The sequence below is a fragment of the Eptesicus fuscus genome, chromosome 25 (genome assembly GCF_027574615.1).
Source record: "Eptesicus fuscus isolate TK198812 chromosome 25, DD_ASM_mEF_20220401, whole genome shotgun sequence".
NCBI lineage: Eukaryota > Metazoa > Chordata > Mammalia > Chiroptera > Vespertilionidae > Eptesicus > Eptesicus fuscus.
In genome coordinates this window covers 10,860,367-10,881,347 of record NC_072497.1, presented here as the reverse complement: position 1 = coordinate 10,881,347, position 20,981 = coordinate 10,860,367, and the positions used below count along the sequence as shown (strand labels likewise).

General features: G+C 49.3%; 1 protein-coding gene across 2 annotated transcripts in view; it reads left to right on the top strand.

The window, feature by feature from the left end:
* Window positions 1-2,149: 2,149 nt before the first annotated feature.
* The window catches only part of CERS3 (ceramide synthase 3), a 62,863-nt gene continuing 44,031 nt past the window's right edge, over window positions 2,150-20,981 (top strand). Inside the window, exons 1-3 of one of the 2 annotated variants that reach the window (XM_028135751.2) lie at window positions 2,172-2,216; window positions 7,036-7,298; window positions 13,922-14,024. The gene's annotated coding sequence lies outside the window, so the exon portion shown is untranslated. Of the gene's footprint in view, window positions 2,217-7,035; window positions 7,299-13,921; window positions 14,025-20,981 lie in introns of both variants that reach the window. The other variant, XM_054713366.1, reaches the window with a different exon arrangement.

The following is a 20,981-nucleotide window of genomic DNA, read 5'->3' as shown; positions in this document are numbered from 1 at the left end:
GGGCCCCTGTCCCCGCACAGGCCTTATGTCTGGGCCCCTGTCCCCTCACCGGGCCCCTGTCCCCGCACAGGCCATGTGTCCGGGCCCCTGTCCCTGCACAGGCCGAGCCCGTGTCCAGGCGCGGTCTCCCTCCTGGGCCGCAGCCCCTGTGCCTTGCACAGCCCACCAGGTGCGGCGGGGGCTACAGAGCCAAGTGGTTCCCTTTGCCTGAGGGGTTTTGTGGATTGCAGGGTTGGCTCCCTCTCCTCTGGATCTGAACCCCCACCCCCTCAGGTGAAGAGAGATGGAGCCCCGGGTTCTGAGGAAAGGGGCTCAGCAGGGAGCCCTGGAGCCTGGCTGGAGTGGAACTAAGGTCTGGACTCAACTCCACGGCCACTGTGGCCGGGCTTTGTTCCGCTCAGTGAAAGTTACTGTCTCTGTGCCAGGGCTTTCAACACTGAAAATGCTCCTTTATTTACCCTAAAAGCCAACAAGATTTATCAGGGACCCATTATGGCTCAGACGGAGCACTGAGGTCGAGGTATTGGGACCTCAAAGGCGAGAATGCCACCTACCCTCTTCCTTGTCATAGTTTTTATGGGCCTAAATCACCCTGATATTGGATGCTTATTCATATACAGGGTGTCCCAAAAAAAATGCATGCACACTTTTATCCTCTGATAGCTCCATTTTGAAAATGAAATGTATTTTAATAAACGCCGCCTTTATAATTGTTCAAAGTGTGTGTATGCATTTTTCTGGGACAACCTGTATTTTTTTAATACCATCATAAAATGTCTTTAAATCCGTTGGATTGAGAAAAGAAAAAAGTAGTAGGTGGAGTTGTCGAAAGGGCAAAAACAATCCAAATAGGTTGGTTTGGGCAGCGTTCACCGTGTCTCATTAAGAAGGTCAGTAAAAACAATTTAGTCGGTCCAGACCAGCATTGTTGAACGCGTCTATATTAGGTTAGAACAGAAAAATCCATCGCCAACAGTATGGGTGAGTGTTGCTTTGGGTTTTTTTGTACGAGGTGTGTTTGTATTGTAGGTGTATTTGTTCTAGGTCACGATGCAGAATATATTTATTGTGGATTCCATTTGAAAAATTATAAGTTACTGGTTGGGAGCAGGGTAAATACGTTACCTAATCACCACATCCCCTTGCAGTTGTCACGATCCATCTCCATACCAACTGGTTACATGATTGAAACCGTGGAAGCGCCAGGTGGCATTTCTGCCCTCATTAGCTCCGTGTTTTCTATCTGCTTTACATGACATTAGCATGGCATCCGTTTGGGTATCTGATCCATCACCGCCAGTGTAGATCGCTGCTGATGGGTAAGGAATGGAATGGCAGAATTGCCGTCACATCTGCCATCAGTGGCGCTGATGGTCGCCGATTACCGAAGCCATAGGCCATCATTGCTACTGTGAAAATATGCATAAATTGTACTCTAAATACAAGGCCTGAGAAATCACGTGGCCTGGCCCTGCCAAGGCATTAGGGGTGAGTTAATGAAATGTTGGACCAAATTCGGCAGGCTGATTTTTAAGTTGATAATTGTGTATGGCCCACGGATGATGTTTTATTTATTTATTATATTTTATATTTAAAATATTTTTATTGATCTCAGAGAGGAAGGGAGGGAGAGATAGAAACATCAATGATGAGAGAGAATCATTGATTGTCTGCCTCCTCTGTGCTCCACACTGGGGATGGAGCCTGCAACCCAGGCATGTGCCCTGACCGGGAATCGAACCATGACCTCCTGGTTCCGAGGTCGATGCTCAACCACTGAGCCATGCCAGCTGAGCAAACGTGATGTCTCAATTTTTAATTCAAAACCAGCCTTTTAAAAAAAGAATATTTTCCCTCATTTGAGATCTCAGTAGAAGCCAGCGAGGAACACTTTATAATCAGCTTGGTACATGGCATTTTGCTCATATCCCTTTAGTGTCTTCTGAGGAGTTAGCCCCCACCCCTTGCTGTGTAGCTCAGGTGACCTGTTGGTAGACTCCCAGGGAGGGAGAGCGAGTGACTGTCGCCATTCAGAGAGTGGGCCTCGCGTTCCAGCCATAGCCCAAACTCGAGAGACTCCCAAGTCGGGAGAAAGCAGGGACCATAGCTGCTTTGTTCACCGGGATCTCCCTATTTTCAGGCGCATGAGCAGTGCTCTGTGAATAACTGCTGAAAGAATGAACACCCCATGGAAGGAGCAAGAGCAGCTGCACAAGGTACGTCTAGCTTCCAACATCCGGGGCAAGAGTGGTATCACATCCTTAACTGATACTTATCCAGGGTCTCCTGTGAACCTGGGAGTGTTTGTGGGGCGAGATCAGAGGGTGTTAACAGCCCCGTGCAGACAAGGCACCTACCTGCGTGTGTGTCTGTGCACAAATACACACAACGATCAAATATTTTTTGTACTTTATTATGAAAGAATGGGGCTGCGCATAAACAGGGGATCCTGGTGTGATTTGGACAATCAGTGTGAAGACTCAAGGAAAAGAAAGATTGACCCAGGCCAGTATGAGAAACAGATTTGGGTGGGGCATAAGCAAAGGTCAGAGGGGACATAGCCACTGGCCCAGCCCAAGGGGAGATATTAATTGGGGTGCAGTTGGAGAGTAAAGTGGGATAAGCTGGGTGGGGATGACATTGTAGAGAGGAGTTTAGGAAATAGTCATAGAAGTTTATAGTTAATGTATCTGGCATAAAGGAGCCATACATTTCAGAGCAAGGAAGGAATTTGATGAGGGCTGTGTTTTAAGACTACCTGGTAACCTGCCCAGCATGGCTCAGTAGTTGAGTGTTGAACTATGAACCAGGAGGTCATGGTTCAATTCCCGATCACGGCACATGCCCAGGTTGCTGGCTTGATCCCCAGTAGGGGGTGTGCATGAGGCAGCCAATACATGGTTCTCTCTCATTGATGTTTTTCTCTCTCTCCCTCTCCCTCTCCCTTCTTCTCTGAAATAAAAAATATATATATATATATATATATATATTTTATTTTTATTATTTTTTTAAAGATTACCTGGTAACTTGACAGGCAGAGGGCACCTTGACCTCAGAGGCCCGAAAGGAAAAGAAAATAGCGCCCCAGGATCGGGGACTGGGCCACTTCTAGTTGCACGGGGATTTTCTGGTCCCCAAGGATGCGTTGGTGGCATCCACCAAAAGCACTGGTGAGGGAGCTGCATTTGGTTTAGAGCTCCCTTTCAGGAGGGTCTGGGAATGAGCAGAGAGTGACCGAGCCAGTCCAGCAGCCACGGTCCCGCACCTGCTCACGCTGCACCGCAAGCCTGGGCTGTGTGTCTAGTGCCCGTGGAGTAGGCCGGTCTCTCGGTACTCAGTGGGCAGAGGGGTGAGTTTCTGGTCCGTGGGAATGAGTCTCAGCTGGCTGACATCATAGAGCTTAGCCCAGCTTGTGTTTTCACAGGGCGCTCCGTCTGCTTTTACAAACATCCTACTTAAGAATTCACAAGCGACCTGGCTGGTGTGGCTCAGGGGTTGAGCGTCGACCTATGAACCAGGAGGTCAGGGTTTGATTCCTAGTCAGGGCACATGCCCACATTGCGGGCTCTATCCCCGGTGTGGGGTGTGTAGGAGGCAGCCAATCATTGGTGTTTCTATCTCTATCTCCTTCCTCTCTGACATCAATAAAAATACATATTAAAAAAAGAAAAAAGAATTCACACGCAGAAGAGAAGTGTCTATTCTTGGGTTAGCCGAGCAGATCTTCCCCCAGTTCTTTGTTGGAAGGTGGCCTGTATGGTATGGGATAGAAGGGCGACCAGGAGAAAGGGGAAAGATAGATAGTAATTTCCACGAGGTCAAAAACATCATCGCCATCTTTGTTTCAGACACTTTACATAAACCATGTGTCGAATGAATGACGACGGGAGGGATACAGGGCATTCTGTTTCCTTATTACTTTGTCACACAGAACACTGTATTGACAACTCACATATTTTTAAAAATACGTTTTTATTGATTTCAGAGAGGAAGGAAGAGGGGAGAGAGAGAAACATCAATGATGAGAGAGAATCATGGATCGGCTGCCTCCTGCACGCCGCACACTGGGGATCGAGCCATAACCCAGGCATTCCGACTGGGAATCGAACCGCGACTTCTTGGTTCATGGGTCGATGCTCAACCACTGAACTGCACCGGCCGGGCGTTAAGATTTTAATAAATGCCTCAACATCTGTGAATGAGGATTCAAAATGTAAAACTAATGCCGAAACCGGTTTGGCTCAGTGGATAGAGCGTCGGCCTGAGGACTCAAGGGTCCCAGGTTCGATTCCGGTCAGAGGCATGTACCTTGGTTGCGGGCACATCCCCAGTGGGGGTTGTGCAGGAGGCGGCTGATCGATGTTTCTCTCTCATCGATGTTTCTGACTCTCTCTTTCCTCTCTCTTCCTCTCTGTAAAAAATCAATAAAATATATTAAAAAATATTTAAAAAAAAACAAAACAAAATGTAAAACTAATAAAAAAATAACTTACTCCTCAAGAGAAAATGAAAGTTAAGTGTTATACCTTGAAGAAATGACCCTCACATATACGACATACTCTATCATGCTTCCCACATGGCATGCTCTGTTAGCAATGGACTGATAAATTTGTCACGAGGCACAAGTGAGAAAGAGAAAGAGGAAGAGGAAGAGAAAGGCATTACCTTAGGACTCCTCAAAAGAACCGCACTTGTGTTACTTACCTTCCTCAGAGGGGCTGTGCGCACACACGCCAGGCTTGGTGGGAGAGACACAGCGCCAACCCCCCCCCCCCCGCCTCAGGCCACACCTAGCAAACCCTCAGAACCCCTTACTTCCACTTTTCTGGCGGTTGCCCCTGTCGCATCGGGCGCGCAGCAGGTTAATTTTACACCTGCCCCTGAGGAATGAGGCGGAACTACACCTTGACAGTGATTCAAGAAATACAGCCGATAGCAATCTGCTTTTTGATGATAGAGGAGATACTGAGCTATGTGCAAATACTTCAGCCTCAATGTGAACATTCCATTTCATCGGGAGATGACATGTATCTAAGTATACAAATGACTAAAGCAAAAATCCCTAAAACCCCTAAAACGTGACTGCAGCACTCTCTGGCTTACTCAGTTCTGAGGCGGGGAATCTGCAGTGGAGTTCGGGGGCCTTCTCTTCCCCAGATTTCCCGGGAGTGGAAGATTTACCTGCCAAACACTGAACCATGGATGGTGTTCGAGTTTGACAGGTACTGCGAGCGAGGCACTGTGTTAAGCTCCAGGGGTAGAAAGATGTCTAGGGGATGTCCCAGAGGGATTCCCAGGGCAGCGGGGAAGCAGACGCAGCCCCAGTTAAGTTATAACAGGGGGACGTGTTGTAAGGTAGGTGTAAACAGAACAGGGCGCGCTGAGAGCGGGGGACCTGGCAGCGGAGGCAGCCTGTGGGTGGGCGCCGGAGCTGTCTGTCTGCTTTGCCTGGAAAATCTCGGGAAGGAGTAAAAGGAGATTCTGGAAAATTGGTTGCAACCAGGCTGTCCCTGTACTAAGGGAGTCTATAGGGAAAAGGAGGCGTAGAGCCCGGTCAGCAGGGGAGAGTCGTGATAAAGAAAAAAAGGTTTGCCCTGGCCGGTGGCCTGAGTGGTTAGAGCATCAGCCTGCACACCGGAAGGTCTCGGGTTCGATTCCTGATATCTTGGTTGTCGGTTCACTCTCTGCCCCTGGTTGGGGCTTGTGCAGAAGGCAACTAATTGATGTGTGTCTCTCTCACTTCGATGTTTCTCTCTCCCTCTCTCTCTCTCCATCTCTCTCTCTCTCTCTCTCTCTCTCTCTCTCTCTCTCTCTCTCTCTCTCTCCTCCTCCTCTTCCTTCCTTCCTTCCCTTCTACTGTCTCTGAAAAGCAATGCAGAAAATATCCTCAGGTGAGGATAAAAAATAAATAAAAGAAAAAAATGTCTATTTAGGAAGGTAAGGGGGTGGCAGTTGGAGGAGGTGAGTGGCCTAGAAATGGACAATCTGGGGGCGGGAAGAGCAGGCAGTTCTGCAGTCTCCGGTGAGAGATGCTGAGGGTCTGACCACCACCCGCCACACGCAGTGACGCAAGTTCAGCCCTCCTGCCAGAGGAGTTTTAAAATGCACACTTAGGGGAAAAAGAAAGCCCGGGAGAGAAGAGACAGACTAGGGAGAATGGAGAGAGCAAGTGTTGAGTGAAGAGGCCTTTCCCGGCCCTCCTCCTTTGAACTAAATTCATTAGCTAAACCGGAGAACTGTGGCGTTCCCCTTCTCCGCCTCCAGTCAGTTCTGACTTTGCTGTCATCTCTTAGCTGACACAGGAAAGCTGTCTTTCCGCAGCGGAGTCAGCCAATGAGAGGAGCCCTGAGTCGGGCTGCGGAGTGGGCGGTGCTGCCTGCACCCCTGGCAGGTGAGGTTTGGCTGGTGAGGGGTGCAGGATCCAACTTGTCCAAGCTCCGTCCCTCTCAGAGCGCCTCTCAATAACCCACGCCTGCAGATGTTTCATCTTCAGGCGAGAGAAAGTGAAAAGGGCCCCAAAAGGCACACACGGTCTCACACAGACTGTAGGAGCCATGCCTTTGACATTGACGTGCCCGGAGCGGCAGCGACAACATGTAGATCCTGCCGCGCTTAGGCGTGTCCTCCGCCGGCTGGGATGGTTTCCGTGAGACTGGCTGAATAGGTGCAGACAGAGTCACATCTGGCTTCTCTAACTAGGACAGGTGGCCCGCTGTTTTATTTTTTGTTGTTACGTGGTTCAGAAAAGCTAAGAAATAGGCACACATGTGGGCTGATGCTCCGAGGTGATGAGCACAAAGCCCCGCCAGTCCTCGCAGGCTTCTAGAGAGTTCCATGGCTGCCCTACCAGCTCGGTGGCAGCGCATTGTTAATGTTTCAGGTTCCTCCCCACCACGCATAACCCCCTCCCTTCCGTGCTAACAAGACCATCCTGTTCAGCAGTTGACTCATAACCGTGCGCCCCGAAAGGCCGGGCGATGAGGCAACCCGCTGTGGTTCCGTGTCTGACTGAATTCCAGTTTTCTCCTCTCCCAGTGGTGAGGCAGGGAAGGACATCCCATCTGGAAGAACCTGCAGGTGCCATCCAGTCGCTCTGCCTCACGTCACGGATCGCCCTCAGTCAGAAATCTTGACTTGCAACTTCGGAGGGTGGGTCCCTGCAGGAATCCCAGCGCCCGCACGCAGCGATGAGGAGCGCTGCCCTCTGGTAGCAGGCGCCCTGCTGGAGGCTGGAACGCGGGCAGTCGGCTGCGGAGCCGGGGCTGGGGGCGCCTTCTGTGGACTGAAGCTCCAGAAAGGTAGGCACCTCTGCACTGATGAGAACTTTCAAACCCAGGAGGCCTTGACTGTGTGTGTTTGATTGTAAGTGTGTGTGTGAGTATGTATGTGTATGTGTGTGTGTGTGTGTGTGTGTGTGTGTTTGATTGTGAGTGTGAGAGAGAGAGAGAGAGTGAGCAAGAAGAGGGGGTCACAATGCTCATTTTGGCCGGATTTTCTGGGAGAGAGACAGAAAAGAGGGGTTTGAATCCTTTGCTTGGTGAGTGGTACTTCAGATGTCTTTGGTGGGGAGAGTAAGTGTGGCCTTGGGACCTGTGACCGGGCTGGCGGAGGAGTTTGCACTGATTCATTGAAGGGACACGGAGAATTGCCCGAGAGTGAGATCCCAGGAGAGTGAGATCCCAGGAGGCCGAGCCCAGCCGCACAGCGTGGTTTGCTGGGAAAGCCTGGATTGTGGAGAAGTGAAAAGCCTGACCGCATGTGCTCAGGCCACCCTGACCGTCCCAGGATGGCTTTAATTGGGGACAAGGCAGGACCCGTTCCCCCCACGGGGGAGAGCTTTTCTGAGCTGCCCTGTCCGGAGGCATAACCGCAGTGTCGCTCTATCCACTGCGCCAAACCGGCTAGGGCTCAGTGTCGCTCTAGAAGGCACCAACTGATTAGCTCTCAAACTGCCTGCCTCGTGGGGAGAAGCAAAACAAAACTGTTTTTTCCTACTCAAGCACGTGTTTAGCAAGGATGTGCTTTCAAGCCATTTTATTTCCTAAAAAGCCTTAGCGCAGGAAAAGAAACCCTGGGACTCACCAGGTGGTGGAGATGAATTCATTCACGAATCCATGCATTCAGGGGTCTTCTGTACCATGAGTGAGGGCTGGGCTTCAGACAACTCCTTCTCATTCCTCCCCCACCCCCAACACCCCCTACAATCCTTTTTTATTTAAAGGGGGATTTCCACTTAAAATTTCATCTGTGGAATTCCTGCCCAAAGGGACACATTCTTTAAGGGGCAAGAGGCATATGTTCATGCAGACAGTAATTGTAGGCTCTTCCTATTAAAAATATTTCTGCCTTTTCTAAAAGCAACCCAATTAATTTATACAAGTTTCAAGAGAATTTTGGGTTAGTAATACTCTCTCTCTCTCTCTCTCTCTCTCTCTCTCTCTCTCTCACACACACACACACACACACACACATACACACATCGCTGTGTATATGTGCATTTCCCTGCTTATTTCAATGAGATAAAGCTTACGTTGGGCAGCTTTCAGATGAGGAAATTTGGGCTGAGTGAGGTTGACAGGCAGAGCAGGGGAGGGAGGGAGCCAGGACGCCGCTGCCTTACGGCACGCAGAGATCTATGCGATTGGAGCCTTCTGCATTCCTGTCCGATGCCATCAGCCCTTCACGGAGCCCTCGTCCTGTGAGCGGCCCTGAACCCACGATAATACGTTCACGTGGCGTCTTACAGCAAAAGGCCAAAAGTCAGTCTGTGATCTGCTTCACTGTTGGGGGGCAGGCATGGTCTGGTGGGCAGAATGTGGGCTAGAGAGGCAGAAAGATCTAGATTTCAGTGCCCCTGCTTGTTAACTCAGTGGCCTGGGCAAGTCAGAGAATTTCTTCAAACCTGTTTCCTTATTGATAAGGCGATGATTATAATGTCCACTGCACGGGGTTGTTGGTTATAAAGAACAGAAAGACGAGCCTGGCTGATGTGGTCAGTGGCTCAGTGTCGACCCAGGAACCAAGAGGTTGCTGGTTCTATTCCCAGTCAGGACACATGCTCGGGTTGCGGGCTCAATCCCCAGTAGGGGGCGTGCAGGAGGCAGCCGATCGAAGCAAAGCACCTCCCACGTGACTGACAAGTGGTGGACTTTCCATCTGTATTCACATCTCTGGTCATTCATTGATGCTTCATTATATCACAGCGAGACTGACTTTCTTAGAAAATCCCATTGCGATTATGGGGGTCCTTCGTGGTGGAGCCGATCCCACTTTGGACCAGGGTCGTGACCATCCTGTGCTCAGAGTCCCTAAAGTAGAGTGAACGTAGGTAGGAAAGCAAGAACATCAGATGCTTCATAAGTCAGTGTCCTGTGTGAATTATTGCAGAGTTGGAGGTCAGTACACACACACACACACACACACACACACCCCACCTGAGTTCTCCTGGGCCCCCAAAGAAGCATTGCCGGTGGGTGTGCGTGAGAGGAGGAACAGAGAGTATACAGTGTGGCGCCCTTTTATTGACCTTAGGCCCCCGGCAGGCCTTCCACACAGCAGCCTTGGGTGTCCAAGGCTCCCCAATGTGACTTCAGGGATCCAGTGCCAAGACTGAGCTAGAGATAACACACCTTCCTAAAGATGGGTTTGAGACCTGCGTGGTTAGCTTATTTACTGGCTGAAAGCCTGAAGTCACGTTTAGCAAGTAGGCGGGTTGGCATCAGGAGCGATGTTTGGACAGCCTATCCCACCGCTGATTCCCGGGGAAGTGCAGATCAGCACAGAGAGGAGGCGGGAGCCCCAGGAAGCTCCTGCCGGGATCCAGCTCAGTCGCACCTCCCTTTCCCGGAAACGCCCGCACTGGCCTTTCTGGCCTTACACAGCCCGGGTTGGTTGTTTCCTGTACTTGGTGGAGCCAGACGATTGAAGGAATCTTTGTGACCACCCTAGACAGACCAAATGTTAGGCACCATGCAAGGCATCCCCAAGTAGCAGGACGTGTCCCCTAAGTCCTATGCAACCGTCAGTGTCATCAGCTTATGGCTCATACTACATGTATTGCCCTAAGATTATGTCTTGTAGCAAGGACTTTAAATTATGAAAACATAAACTAAGCTAAAATCCCAATTAAAATAAATTAGGGCTTAGGTATAAAACTTCCAATGGCAGGTGAGCGAGAGATTAAGAATTTGACCTTGTTCGATGCTCTAACAGCCAGAATTGCCCATGGGCTTTCTGTTGATGGTGGACAGATGCTTGATTGTATATAGACTTCAGCAATCGCTGTGTTTTTAAAACAGCTAAATTATTTCCAAATTTCATTCTTGTCTTACCTTAAAGTCTGAGAAAGCCCCTTAATAAACAGAAGATAGCTTTACTGAGAAAAGAACTTGACTTTGAGACACATGTCATCTTTCCCAAGTATGAGACTTAACGGTTTCTCAGACTGTAAGTGTCTATATGTTGCTCCAATGCAAAGTTAAAAGGTTTGATTCATCTGGATTAGCATTCCTTCTTTATTTCTGCACCCCTGGGTACTGGAGAGTCTGTGGAAGGGGGTCTGTGCTATGTTCTTTTAAAATGTATATATTTATTGATTTTAGAGAGGAAGGGAGAGGGCGAGGGAGTTAGAAACATCCGTGATGAGAATCATTGATCAGCTGCCTCCAGTGCGCACCCTACTGGGGATCGAGCCAGTAACCTGGGTATGTGCCCTGACTGGGAATCAAATTGTGACCTCCTGGTTCGTAGGTTGACGCTCAACCACTGAGCCACGCCAGTCAGGCTGTGCTATGTTCTTTTTTTTTTTTAAACTTGGAAAATTTATTTACTTTCCTACCTCACCAATCACTGATATGAGTAGCTAAATCATATATCTCTTCAGGACAAAATAGACACTATTGAGAGTGTCTATTACATCCTATGGAGAACTTCAATTTTAGGTCACAGCATTAAGAGCTCCTGTGTGCTATGTTCTTAAGGAGAGTAAACGGAACAGACCGGAGGCCTAACGCATAGCTGATGTTTGGTTTACAGAAGTTCCAATTCAATGGAAAGTTTCCTTTTTATTGTTTCCTGAGTTATATCTTCAGGAAATGCCAGGAAACTCAGATATTTCACTACAATTTCCAAAGTGAAGTAGCTTAGCATTGGCATGCGTGTGTACACACACACACACACACACACACCACAAACAGGCACACACACACCACAGACAGACTCACATACACACACATTCATGTGCATGTGCAAAATGTAAAACAAAACCAAAAGACACCTATGTTTGTGTGTGCCCACCAGAGGTTTATTTCTTCCCCCGTCACAGCCTGTGCTGCCTGCTTGCGTCCTGCAGCGGGGACGTCCACGTGCCATGGGGTCACCAGCCTGGCAAAGGGAGAAATGGAAGGAGTGCTCCAGCTTTTTCTTTTAATGGAGATGTAATTGACATAACGTGATATTCGTTCAGATGTTACAGAATGACTCGGTATTTGTCTACATTGTGAAATGGTCACCGAGTACATTTCTCATTAAAGGGAAAATTATAAAATTCACAACTGGAGCCTATGTTTGGGTTATTTGAAGAGATAAAATATTACATTAAAGGGCTTAAAATCATTGTCATTTACTATCTCCATGTTCTAAAATGAAGTACTTAGGGAGAAAAAGTCACATGCGTTAATCCATTTATCCTCTATAGATATCATATGCGAAAACAAGGTCTATTTCTTTTATTTTGATTCCTTTGCCAGACATATGTATTTTAATGGGTAGTCAATAAATACTTGTTGATTAGATTGGCCCTCACTCAGGCTGAACAATAAAGTAATCATGTCAAAATGCAAGCAAAAATTCGGAGAGCATATTCTTCAGTAATGAAGATGACTTGATATCATTTAATAACTAAATTGGCTTCGATTTCTTGCCCTCAAATGTGTTTTCTTGTTTAACATCTGATTAAAACTTTACAAACTTAGAATATGCTGATGCTGAACAAATCCCAGGTTGTGCAGAGTAACCATTTTCTTTTACAGTGTTCACATCGTGGGCTCATTATCATATTCCACTGTGGGTCAAAGGCCAGGGTCCCCTAACGAGCTCCTTCTGGTGCATTAGCCGTCAGCGGCTTTCCCTGACTTGTTTCCAGCAAGAGCTGCTCTCTGGGAATTCTGGTCCACAGCCAGCCGGGGGCGTAAAGCTTCTTTCAGAGCATTTCTAGATGATGACTGTAAAGTAATATGCAAGTTGAGTTTTCCTAAGTAATTGTTTTACTGATTACACTATTACAGTGGATTTAAAAAATTTTTTTTGATTATCATCGATGGCAAGAAAATGCTTTTTAGACCCCTTCAAACACACACACACACACACACACACACACACACACACACACACGCACACACTAACTGAAAAAGTTTCACTAAACAATGCTTGATACATATTGATGTTTTCTCTTCTATTCCGTTCCACTGTAGACAATCTCTGGTCATGGCCTATGAATTACTTTTCTGACCCATTCATAGTGGTTCTCAGTACTGGCTGAAAATAAGACTCAATAGAGAACTTAAAAAAAAAAATACTAAAGCCAGGCCCTGGCCTGGTAGTGCTGTGGTTATAGCGTTGTCCCGATACGCCAAGGTGGCAGGTTCGGTCCCCAGTCAGGGCACATAAGAAAATCAACCAATGACTGAATGCATGAAAAAGTGAAACAACAAATCTCTCTCTCTCTCGTACTGATGTAGGAGCATAAATTGAGGTCACAGCTTTGGAAAGCAGTCCAACAATGTCTGTTGAAACTGTGTATACAAAGGCCTAGCATTTCCATTCCTAGGTACATGCCCTACGGAAACGCGTACATATGTGTACCAAACAACATGTTTAAGAATGTTCATAGACAGCAGCATTATTTGTTATAGCCCCAAACTCAAAACGCCCCAAGTTTCCATCCACAGTAGAATGGGGAAACAGGATGTGATATAGTCATGCTGTGGAATACTAAGCACCGAAGAAAATGACTCATCTGCTGTACATGCACCAGCCTGATGCACCTCAGTCACAAGTGCTGAGAGCAAGAATCCAGGTGCAAAGGGATGCATTTGGTATGATTCCGTTGATATGAAGTTTAAGAACCGCAACATTAGTCCATGGAGCTAGAAGTAAGGGTTCAGTAGTTGGGGAAGGTCAGGTTGTGACTGGGAGGGGCCTAAAGGCAGGGTCTGGGGTCCTGGTAACATCCCTCTTCTCACTCTGGCTGCTGGCTATAACATAGGTGTGTTCACCTTTACGATTTGTCACTTTGCTATTTGTGTGCTGTGCCTCAGTAAATGAGTTTGTCAAGCAGCAATAACAACAGTACCAATGTCAGATCGGCACCTTCAGAGTCCCCGATTTACTTGGTCTGGATGAGGGGAGAGTGTGGCTTATAAATCCCTCCCAAGTAATTCCCATGTAGGGCCAGAGTGGACAGCCAGGGCACTGAAGGGTCACAGCTGGCCCTTTGGAAAACCATCTGCTTTAGTATGACTGTAATCACACCAGGCTATGCTAGGCCATGATTACCTTTCCTCAGGTTACCTGGAAGACGTAATTCACACAGATAAATGAAGGAATTCCAGAGCTAAGTGCCTTAGGAAGCCAGTCCGGTGACTGAGTTGGCAGTGGTCCAGGCTGGTCAGCGGTGGCCTGTAGCTCCCGTAGGTAGAGGCACCTTTTGCTTTATTGCGCTTCAGATCCTGTGTTTTAACTGTGGGCTCGAAGGGTTTTAAATGCTATGACCGTCAAAGAAAACTGATTGGTCGGCCCAATTTGATTGGCACCAAGTTCTACCACTGGTTTGTAACGGTGACTTAAAGTTTTATAGTTAGAAGGAAACCTGTGGGTATAATTGTATAGTCTACTGATTACTTGCCCTTTTCTGCTTCTGCAGGAATGCTGTGAAAGGAAACGTGACACTTTAATATATATACACACACATACATATATATACCGCACCTGAGTTCGTTGGAAGTGAGCTGTCATATACACTCAAGGTAATTATCATTATTTACGTTTCATTTTACCTCTACTGTGTTTTCTTAATGGAAATCGTGGAAAATAACAGCTGTAACTCCAAAGTTTATCACATGGTATTGTTTTTCATATTCCGGGGAGCAGTGGTGTTTGGCCCAGGCAAGTACCATATTATTCTCTGTGAAATACGGTAGCTTCCTAGCTTTTTCTTTTTGAAAGGGGAGCTGTCGCATGAAAGACTTCACCAGGCGGTGACGAGCCTCGATCTCAGGTGGCGTTCACCCTGCGTGCTCTGAGCGCACCCCTACCTTGCTCCTTCCCACCCCCCAAAGCCTGCTGCTCAGTGTGGAAGGAGGGCTGGCTCTGTCCTTTAGGCCTCCCGCTTCCGGTCTCTCCCCGTGAGAGAACTTCCGAAATCGCATTTCTCCGAAAGCGTCACAGATGACACTCAAATGCGACCGTGTGCGTGGTGGAGAGTTACTCGCAGAGCACGCTCCCCAGTACTGATTTGGTGAAAGCAGAATGGAGTCAGGGCCAGAGAAGTAGCCTTCTGCCCTCAATGCCTCCATTTGCGTGCGGCTCTGTGTCAGTCTGAGCAAGTCACTCGACCCCTCCCCACTTTATTCTTTACTGGTAAATTGAGGTATTCCTAGACCCTGTCTTTGTGAGGATTCCATGAGCTCACGCTGTGGAAGAAACTTTGTAAGTTGGGATTAGTTGTTACCGTTTTAATCATCCTTTAATTTGTATTCTGTGGGAAGGTAGTGTAGTTATTCTCGGTTTTCAGCAGCAAAACCGTGTGTCAGTGCGGCCGGTCATCTGAATCACACGCCTTGAACTTTCTCCTGCCCCAGCGGTTCTTGCTGACACGTCGGTGGGCTTGCCCCCGGCCCACACCCTTCCAGCCTAACCAGTTCCTTCTGGGTCAGGGGAGAGCTCCGGAGGGGCTCATGACCAAGCCCATAATTCCCTGCGCCTTCTTACCCAAAGCTCTGCCAACGTAGTTCCCCGTCTACTTTTTGGTCAGGTGAGAGGGCACAGTGAGGAGGAAGGAGGGCTTGGAAGCCTCGGGGAAGCCAGAGTGGAGGAGCGGTTCAGCCGTGCAGTCAGGCGTCCCATGAGGATTTCTGTCCTGGTCATGCGACCAGCCTCTCTTGTGGCTGCACAGCCTGAGCAGATCCCTGGCTCCCAGAATTCCTGGGACCTCTAGGGTTGCAGATCTATTCTGAGGCCCTGTGGACAGGCCCACCCTCACATTGTCAGGGCCCAGGGCCAGAGTACATCCAGAGGCATGTGGCCCTCAGCCTGTCCCTCCTCACAGCCCCCATCCTGTCCTCCTCAGCGAGAACCCAGTGCCCCTCTGTATAGACACTCTGTGTCTGTGTCCAAGCATGGGTCCTCTCTTGCCCTCTCCAGCTGTCTCCTTTGGCCGTCCCTAGACCTACGAGTACGCTGTGCTGTCACTTTTAGGAGGACAGACGTGGGTAGCATCCATGCTGGCCTTGCAAGTGGGCTCAGAGCTGTTTGGGCAGGGAATTTGGGGTTCAGGGTATCCTGAGCAAGTCTAGAAAGGGGGCATGTCCCCGTGGGCCTGTGGACTCCTCCGCCCCCGGGAGAGAGGTGTGGTCAGGCGAGGGCCACAGTAAGGTTTCTGAAAGGAGACCGGGTGGGAAGGGTGGGCTGCTCCTGGGCAAGGTTAGCGCCCCGGGCACACACAGGTGTACTCGGTGGTGTCATGACTGATGGGTGACAGTGACAGAGGCTGAGCCGTTTCAGAATTGCGTGGAACATGTAAATGTGACTCCTCTTCCACCACCACGCCCGCAAACACCCACCTCACCGCATGGCAAAGGTGGATGCTGCTTAGATTTCGTAAGGTGGGAGGTGAGTAACATCCCCACCTCATCCACTAGCAGGAGGAAATGGCCTGAGAACATCTTCATCAGCAGCGAAGAGACGTATTCAGGCTCCCCCTCCCCCTGAACAGAGGACTCGCTGAGGCTCAGAGGGGTCTCCTGGCGTCTAGGAAGAGAATCACGTAGGTTCAGAGTGGTGTTTCTCTCATGTCTATTTCAGACACTTCTTATACCTGGGATAGTTGGAGTTGAAGATCACATGATCCTATTGCTCACTTTCTTTCAGCTCATGCCTTTCTTTCAGATCACCCTGAAGACATTTCTATTCCAATGTCACTCACCTGAATGACAGAGGAACATGAACCCCCTCCCCAGCACATGGAGCTGGTCCCCTTCCCAGTGGGTACGCCGGCCCCAGCCCGCCCCCCCCCCCCCCGCCCCCCCCACTGTCCCCTGCAGGCTCATACACAGTTTGGATTCATTCACACAGCCCAGGCTCGGCATCTGTATAATCCGTAGCAGCACTTCTGCCAACTGCATTTTTTGACAGAAAAAAAATTTGAGGAAACATCCAATAAGTCTTGATATAAAGAAGACGACCTTTCAGAAAAACGACTTAGGCACTTTATAGACCTAAAGTCAGCCAATAGAGGAGGGCGCGGAAAATCCGCTTGGCACTGTGCACCCCCCTCCCCAGGGAGAAGGGAGTTGACAGTGCCAGGTGCCATCTGACCTTGCTGTGTGTGAGCAGTGTTTCCTCAAATTCCCAGCAACTCATCTGCATTGGAAGCAGAAATCAGAGACCCAATGAGAACCTATAGCTGCATATCAGACAGCCATGTAAGGACACCCCTTGGGGAAGAATGGATGTTTGAAAGCCTGGAAACCTGGGAATTATTTTTATGTTACATATTCATGCAGTAGACTCGAGATTTTTTTCTTCCAAACACTTTTGCACACAAAATATCTCTATATTTGAAGCTATAGATTTCATCATTAATCCAAAAAAAGTATCTTGAATAAATGAAACATTTTCTCTATGTTCCAGACTTTGTAGACGCCCTGTATCTCTGTCTCTGTATCTCTCTCCCCCCTATCTGGTAAAGATCTGGTCTTACACTTTTTTGTTTTTTTTCTTCAAAGGGGCTTCTTGCATTAGAGAGAGGCTGGACAGGAATGACTAGTTCTTCTCAGTAGTGAGAGTTTATGGTTATTTTCTTTTGGTGAATAAAAACAGTAAGGGCTGCCCGGCCGGTGAGGCTCAGTGGCTGAGCATCAGCCTATGAACCAGGAGGTCACAGTTCGATTCCTGTTTAAGGGCACATGTTGTGGGCTCGATCCCCAGTGTGGGGCGTGCAGGAGACAACCAATCAGTGATTCCGTCATCACTGATGTTTCTCTTTCTTTCTCCTGCTTCCTTCTTCTCTGAAATCAATACAAATACATTTTAAAGAAATAGTAAGGGCTGGTGTCCGTGGACAGAGGGAGCAGCTGGCTGGCCCAGGGAGAGAGCGGCGACACCCACAGCAGGGCCTGCGCCGGCAGTCCTTGCAGAGGGAAGTCTGGCCGTTTCTTGTTCAGGCTTTGTTTGTGCTTTCAAAGCCAAAGACGAAAGCCACTGAGAACGTGTAATGGAGCTGGTTTCTCTGCCCTCCTTCGCCGCCTCCCTGCCCTGTCCTGTGGGCTCTCAGACCCACTGCACCCCACCCTCGCTGCGGATGAGTGGCATGTTTGTCATCTCCTTCTTTTCCAAGGGGCGCTTCCCTCTGTGGGGGCGGCAGGCGGCACCACAGGAAACCCCGCCTTTCCACATTACGTAAGCGTGCATTTAAAAATATTAAAATGTGGGGCTTGCTTCATCAGTGTGCCTTAGTAACCCCGAGTCCTTCCCGGAGAGTAAGCCCTGCCCCTCCAGCTGTGAGGGAGACGGATGCTCCAGATTCCTTCCTGATCAAGATGTGGCCCCACGCCCTCGCCCTCGTGTGGGTCTCACCCCATAAAATGACTCCCGTGGAGACACTGCCCAAGGCGGGTCCCGACGTGGACGAGATCCTGCTGTCCCTGAGGGGAGCAGGTGGCCCTCGTCCCTCTGAGAAGTGGCCGCCTCACCCTTCCGGGGTCTGGGTCACCCCCACACCGCTCAGGGGCCCACGGGGCCATTGACAGAGGCAAACAGTGACCTCTGCTCTGACACACACAGCTTACTGGGCATTGACTATAGGCCGGGCGTTCCACAAAGCGATGTAGACACACGCCATTGTTTAATCCTGACCAAAACGAAAAACCCTTACCCCTACTTAAATGCCAAGATAGTCAGCGCGTGTAAGTCCCTTCTCCTGTGAGGTCATGTAGCTGGGAAGGGGAGAGGATGGGCATTCAGACTCTAATCCCTTTTCTTACAAATAGGTTTATTGATTTTTAGAGAGAGAGTTGGGGAGAGGGAGAGAGGAGAGATAGAAACAATGATGAGAGAGAATCATAGATCGGCTGCCTCCTGATACCTCCTACTGGGGATCAAGCCCGCAACCTGGGCATGTGCCCTGACTGGGAATCGAACCATGACTTCCTGGTGCATAAATGGATGCTCAACCATTAAGCCACGCTGGTTGGGCCCAAACCCTAATCCCTGATAAGCCAATAGGCCTTGGGTTCCCATAGGTTCTGTCCTGGGAATTCCACCTCAGTATGTTGTGGGGGGAAGCCTGGGTGGTCCCCTCGGGGGAACCTCATGGTTGGGAAGGTGGACTCTAGAGAACATGTGCAGTGTCTCCAGGACATGCCCCTGGGCTTGCTGCTCCGCACTGTTTGTGCCCATCGTGTAGGCTCCCTCACTCCGAGGACATGACCCAGTGTTACCTCTTCCCAGCAGCACGCCGTGGAGATCTGGGTGGGGGCGGGGGGAGGTGGGAGGGAGGCGGCTGTGGAGGGTGCCCTATTGCTCTCTCTTGAGGAGTCTTTTGAAACTCATTGTTTAATCTCATTATTTAAACGAGCCTGACATGGATTCTTTCCCATCCCCAGAAGGTTAGGGTGATAAGATAATATTAGTATGTGACATTGACCCAGCGCTCCATTGCATTCAGATATTTTCACATACCTACAGCGGGTGTTTGCAGTAGGTTGAATCAGCAGCAAGTGAGCAAGGAGCATTCGGAGAGATGGAGTTGCCCAAGACCACTTAGCTATCATGTTCCCAGGAGGCCTGCACCCGGCATTCTGACTCCAGAGCCATAGTTCTTTCTCGAGGGTTTCAGCTGTTTGAAAGGCAGCTAGCTACCCGAGGTGACGTGTGAAGCACTGGATTGGTGGTGTTTTTTTTTCTTCATTTTTCATTTTATTCATCAACTATGGGTTTGCCATTTGCATAGCGGTCTTACGGACCCTTTTCCCCTGGGACTAAGTGACAGGGAAGCTCCTGCAGCTCCCTTCAGCGGTTCGAGGGAGGGCCTTGCAGACAGGAAGCCCATCTCGGAGGCTCAAATGGGAAAACTTGAGTCGGAATCGGGGCCTTGCCTCGGGCCCCTCTGTGAGTCACTGGCAAAGAGGCTCGCAACTCCCTTGCTTTTGCATTCATTACTCACTTGCGACTGGGCCTAATAACAGAGTAATTTGTGAAGCAAGACGTGTGACTCACCAGGCAGGGGAGGAGAGCGTGCATGGGATGATTTGGTGCAGAGGAGCAAACTATTTAATAGCAACTGGAGAGGAAGTGCTGACGTGATCCTAACTGGGTTAGATTTCTGTGCATTGCAGTACCATTGCCTGGTTACCCAGCATCAGTGTACATGTAGACGGCTAAAGTTACCTTAAAAAAACACAGGTGGGGAAGAGAATGCCAGTTTTGAGAGCAGATTATTCGTTATCAACCCCATGTCACTTTCTTGTGGATTTCCGCCCAATGGTCTTGGGCTCCTTTCCTCTGAGCCCTGGGAATTGCACTCTCCTAAGATCTGTCTGTGCTTGGCTTTGCTCCACGTCCTTCTGGTCGCAGTCAGACCTGTTTTTCCGCCAGTTCCTACCCATGTTATCAGCCTGCGGAAACTTCCATAGCCACCTGCCTCTCTCCTGGTCCTCCGCTGGGCCCTGGCCATCTGTCACTGAGCGCCCAGGGCGGAGACGAGCCAGCGTCTCCAAACAGGCAGAGGCACTCAGAGGAGTAACATTTTGGGGACTCCTGCCTCCTTAAACTGCATTTTGCGCCTTACCTTTATTGCCTCTAAGTCTAAAGTCAGCAAGGAAGCATTGTTTTTATTAAACATTTTTAAAGTATATATTTTACTGATTTCAGAGAGGGAGAGGGAGAGAGTGCTAGAAACATCAATGATGAGAGAGAATCAGGAATCATCAATGGGCTGCCTCCAGTAGGGGACGTACACAACCTAGGCATGTGAATCGAACTGTGACCACCTGGTTCATAGGTCGATACTCAACCATTGAGCCACACTGGCTGGGCAGGAAGCATATTTCCTGTTTTCTTTGAACCTGCTAGAATACCAAAGGCTCTCCTGGTTAGCGTATGTGTGTGTAAAGAGGCTGAGATGAGTTTTATGTAGGTAACAGACTTGCCTTACTTCAAACCAGCTATTAGCTTTTGCATATTAAACATTTATTTTAAAAAAACGTATTTGGGAAGCTGCCTCCACACCATTGGAGAGGCGGTGGGGAAGAGCCTTGGCCGCGCCGTCCCCACGTGGCGTTTCTTCCGCACGCAGCCGCAAACCGTGCTGTTCTCCGAGTAACACTGCACTGGCTCCACATGGACATCAGGACGGGCCACTGAAGTGCAGGGCCGCTGAGGGAGGAGCCCGATGAAGGCACACTGTGACGTTTCTCACAGGGCAAAGGAAGCACGGCGCGGAGAGCAGCACCAGGGGTAGCCCTGGCTGGAAAGAGAACTTGACCATGTAGACGCCAAGTGCCTAGTTGGCATGTTAAGGGCTTATTAGTTTTGCTGGGGAAATATGCCTATTATGTTTGCTAGCGATGAAGAAGTACCGCCCAGTGGAAAGCGATGGTTGGCCAGCGGGCCTTTCTAGGCTGTAGGATCAGTGGGAGCAAAGGGCATGCGCACAGCCTCCTGACAGGCCGCGTCCTCCTTTAAGCTGCGAGCGGACTCTGCGT